We start from the raw sequence: 5,486 nt of genomic DNA, 5'->3' as shown, positions 1-5,486 counted from the left end.
GGCATTTTGTATGTGTTGGTTTTTTTATTTATATATATGCATTCTTTCCAGTTGCTAAAATCAAATTTGGGTGGCAAAGTCTGAGCAATGGAGCTAGTGAGAAAAAGGTGTTTCCATGCCTAGGATTGTCCAGATGTTTGCAGAAATTTACAAATTGGGAGAAAGCAATCTCAATGAGGACAGAGTGTGCTAAATAGGCATAAGATGTACAGCAGAGGGAACTGACTTCATTGGGCCCATTTCATAGAATAATAAGACAATTAATAAATAATTTCTCACGCATAGCCACAACGTGTTATGAATTGCAGCCTTGCAAAACTATTAGTTTCCCTAGGTATTTTGGAATAATATTTATTTGAAACAGCTGTTACCTTACACATAACTAATAGAAAATTGATTTGTTGGCTTCTGTAGATATTTGATTCTAGCTTTCTAGTGTTTGAATAGTGTCTGTAGCAGGTTATTAGAAAGATAGCTTTCATTAATTTACACTCTTTTATATTCATGGGGCTGCATCCTTTTGGTATTGCTGCTACTGAAGTAACCTTTCCATCAGCAGAAGGAAAGTGAATTTTGATGACACAATTGTAACCTTCAGTTCCTAGAGAGGGAACTTTAGAATAGGAGTGATAAAGGAAGGGAAATTGCCTCATCTTTGTTCTGTTAACAGAAGTGTCTGCTGGATGAAAAAATCTTCCATCAACGGAAGGACAGTCTATGCTGCTGGCTTCATTAATGCTGCATCCTTTTCAGGAGGAACATGTTGCTGGCTTGGCAGTGATTTTGAATATATATTTTATTGCAAAGCAGTGCAAATTATGGTTTGAAGACTACTGGCAAAGTATTGTTTTCAGCTTCTTTGAGCCACAGTTTACAAATATATACACACAGAGCTATGGTTTGTTTTGATAGCTGGAGCCATATGTTTTTCAGGAGTAAGTTCTTTGATGCATGCAAAGGAGCAATTGACAAAGAACTCAGCCTCTGAGGCAGCAGTCAGTGAATACAGTAGAATCTCACTTATCCAAACTTTAGTTATCCAACATTCTATATTATCCAATGCAGTCTGCCTTTTAGTAGTCATTGTTTTTGTAGTCAATGTTTACAATACATTGCAATGTTTTGGTGCTAAATTCGTAAATACAGTAATTACTACATAACATTACCGTGTATTGACTGCTTTTTCTGTCAATTTGTTGTAAAACATGACGTTTTGGTTCTTAATTTGTAAAATCATAACATAATTTGATGTTTAATAGGCTTTGCCTTAATCCCTCCTTATTATCCAACATTTTTTATTATCTAACATTCTGTCGGCCTGTTTGTTGGATAAGCGAGACACTACTGTACTACTATTCACTTATTGCTATGCTGTCCCTCCAGGTTTCTTGCATTCGGTTGTCTCATCTTTTATGTTGATCTAAGATAAAGTTGGATCAAACAAGACAGGATATGTGGCCTGGGTTAAACCCAGTACAGTTTTTAATGTCATAAATGTTGACTTCTATATTACGTTGACTTTCAAACTGCAGGAAAGGAGATTCCAACTAAACATTGGATAAACTTCCTGATGATAAGAGCTGCTCAAGAGTGAAATACATTGCCTTAGAATGGAGCCTCCTTCTCTGGAGCCGTTTAAACAGAAGCTGGATGTGGTTTAATTGTATTCCTACATGGTAGAGAGGGAACCCCGGTGGCGAAGTGTGCTAAAGCACTGAGCTGCTGAACTTGCAGACCGAAAGGTCCCAAGTTCAAATCCTGGGAGTGAAGTGAGTGCCCACTGTTAGCTCCAGTTTCTGCCAACCTAGCAGTTCGAAGACATGTCAATGTGAGTAGATCAATAGGTACCACTCCGGCAGGAAAGTAATGGCGCTCCATGCAGTCTTGCCGGCCACATGACCTTGGAGGTGTCTACGGACAACGCCGGCTCTTCGACTTAGAAATGGAGATGAGCACCAACCCCCAGAGTCAGAAATGACTGGACTTAACATCAGGGGAAACCTTTCCCTTTACATGGTAGAGATTTGGACTGGATGATCTTTGTGATCTCTTCCGACTCTTATGATTCTATGATCTACCATTGCTCTCAGAAATGTCATTTTTCATATGATAACATTGTTCTGTAAATATGCAGCAATTTGTTTTCATCTGTTTTTGCTGGTTTCTTTGCCTTCTTTTTGACTTTGACTTTGTATTGCATGTTACTGTGTTTATACTTTTTTTCTAGGCAGCTCAGATATCATCTGTTTGAAAGGTAAGATAGAAGCATAGCGAATTAAAAATACATTAAATATTGTAGTCCTGAATATATTTATTTGAAATCTCTTATTTACATATTTTTGCCTTTTGATATGTTAAGGACTGTTTACAAGCATCAATATTCTATGTAGAGGTGTCCAGTGTCAGAGTAAAAAAAGTTTTCAAAATCTTTAATCTGTTGAAGAACCTGCTAATGATTAGCCATTGAGTTAAACTGTGATGATCACAGTAGGATGGCTGCTTCTCATACCAGTGAAAGCCTGACACTGTATAACCATTTTTATCTTCCTTCCAGTCTCTATTGACTGTGGCATAAGTAATCATTCTAGGTAAGCTATCAATAAAAGGTGGCTCTGAAGTAGAGCCTCTCATCATCAGGTATTTTGGCCTGTCTGTGGAGAACAGCACTCCGCTTGTATTGTACTGTGCTCCAAAGAGGCAACCAACTTTTATCTTGTAAAGAGATCAGGGGGATGGGATACGTCTCTCACCACAGGCTAAGGAAAATATAAGCCTTCACTGCAGTTGCCTCTTCAAGTATGCAGTGTTTCATTATAACAATGAAGCTGTTAACTTTCCTTGATCTTCTGGGATAGGCCATTCTACAGAAATGTATCAAACAGGTTTCTTTGATGAAATATCCTCAATATTCATTCAAAATCTGTTATTAATAATCATTGACATCACTGAATATGTTCTATTACAGTATATTCAGAATTGTGATTTGGATTGCCACCGGTCCATGAGCCACTGAGGACAAGTGTCCAGAATATTTTAGTAATACATCAACACTATGGCACAAATGTGCTACCAGTCCCTGGGATGTTGAGGGGGAAAATTGCTGGTCCATCACATCGACCTGAAGAGTTCTATCATATCTCAGCACAAGTATGTAATTTGTATTCATATACATGGTTTTCTATCTCCCATCTTTGTGTCCCCGTAAAATTGCATTATTAGTAATTATTATTCTCTCTTTCTCGACTTAACCAAGGTGTCTATAAATAAGCACCCATCTGGTCTTCCATGATCACTAGTTATGATTCTGATCAGAATGACTGTTGGTGCTTCTTATTAATCTGGTTTATGTCCTTTTTCTTCAATTTCTAGATTAGCTTTGGATGTATGTTGAACAGATGGAACAAAAGCCTAGTATGTTGCATATTCTTTTTCATTATTTATATTGAACATTCAGAACTGAATATTGTCTCTTCATGAGCAGGTATATTTATACATTCTTGTCTAGAATCATATTCTTACAAAGGAAGGCATGTGAACGTGGACCTTGGTTTCAAAAAGTAGAAGAATACAGTTGGTCATGTTTCCTAATTTATATCAAACATCCGAAGTCATTCTGACCCAGTTCTCCTTGGAAACAACGTCAGGACCAAGATACTGGTCTTGCGTTAACTATGTGGGGGCTTTTACAGTGTGAATCCTTCCAAAATATGTGGGCCTCCAGATGTTCTTGGATTACAATGTAATGAGAATAATAATAATACAAATCTTTATTTATATCCCATCCCCCTCTCTCTGAGTAATGAGAGATGATAGGAGTAGCAGTCAAACGCAAAGTCCACTCCACTGGATGGACACATTTTCCCTGGCCTAGTTGCTGCTGCTTTTAATTGAACTATATGTCAGTGCCACAGATGGCCTGAGCATATTTTTGGAGGCAGACACTAGCAGACCATTAAATCCAGAAAAACACTCTGCTGTCTGGAACAAACCCATTTAACTAAGCTCAGCTAACGTCACAGAAACTACTCAAAAAGTGTTAGGGTGGTATTATCTTGCACCTATGAAAACCAACCATTCTGGTATCTCCAAGAACCTTTTGTGAACTGATGAATGATGAACTTTTTTATTATACAGCGCTAATGATTCTGTGGCATTGGTACTTTGGCACTATACTTTTCAAGAATTTGAATGCAGTTATCAGTCAGCTTAGATGAGTTGGCACATCTGAGTGTCTTTTCAAGCAAGATGCAGCATTTAGTGTTTTCACGGCTGTTCTGTGTAGTAAGAACTATTTAACTCAGTGGAGTTTATTTCTGAATAAAATTTACTGCTATGGGTTGTGCTTCTCAATAAAAACAGGATTGCTTTGTTGTTATTTCATTGGTCTGTTTGTGGCTACTTGTTCAAAACTTGTTCAGCCTGGAAACCAAAACATCCAAGCTTCTTTGTATGTGCAAGGGTGGAACGTCACCATCAACTTCATCTTCCAAATAATTGGCCAAACCTTTTAGTGTTTTACAAGCCAAGTAACACCCCTTTGCTTCCTTACTCTTGGTAAATTTCATGGTTTACTACAGGCTCCTATTAAATGTGCTTTTTGCGGGTTGCTTTGTCCTCTGAGATTTTTTAAATGTCATCTTCTTGACTGAAAATGTTTTAAGGATATAACATTGCATGCTTTTTGGGAAATCAGTTTTTTGCTGGTGTTTGTTCATAATTTTGCTTTTGATAGATTCCCTTTCCCATCGTTACATCTTTTAAATTACATGTAACATGTATAAAATGGAATGCTGAACTTTATTCCCTTCTGTGCTGCTGTGATGTTTTGTTTCCACAGTGATACATGTCAGAGGAAAACAAAATATCTCAGACCTCTCCCAAATGGCCGCCTAATTGTGTCACTGGTTTGGTATTTGGCCTAAGATTGCCATGCCAACAATTTGGACATGGTAATGATGGTCAGTACATCTTGTGGCTGGAAGTAGGCTGACTAGGATTGATCATTTATAGAGAGTGCAAAAGAGTTACAGCCTTGGAGAATTTCTGGAACCCTCACTTCTGCAAATAATCTGGTCAGGAGCACCTTTGCATGAAGCCTACTGGTAGGCCTTCATCCTGCTCCTCCTGGATCAATACCAGGCAGTGTCTTTCATACGAACTTCAATCATGAGCAGGGATGTGGTCTCCTGAAGTTGTAGTCCGGCATTCAAAGAGTTATATGACACTGATTCTGTTTCAAGAACACAATATTTACCATGTTCCAAGTGAGAGAGTCCTTCGTTTCAAAGCTCTAGTTTTGAGATGAGCCACATAAAGCCACACAAAAGCGCCTTAAAAGTATATTTAAATGTATAATTATGTATATTTTAGTATATATTCTTAATTTTATTGTAATTTTTAATCTCAATGCATATGTGTGTGTGTGTGTGTGTGTGTGTTTATAACATCTACATGAAACCACTGGGAGAGGTCATCCGGAGTTTTGG

The sequence above is a fragment of the Anolis carolinensis genome, chromosome 6 (assembly GCF_035594765.1).
Source record: "Anolis carolinensis isolate JA03-04 chromosome 6, rAnoCar3.1.pri, whole genome shotgun sequence".
NCBI lineage: Eukaryota > Metazoa > Chordata > Lepidosauria > Squamata > Dactyloidae > Anolis > Anolis carolinensis.
Note: the sequence above shows the minus strand (reverse complement) of the source record.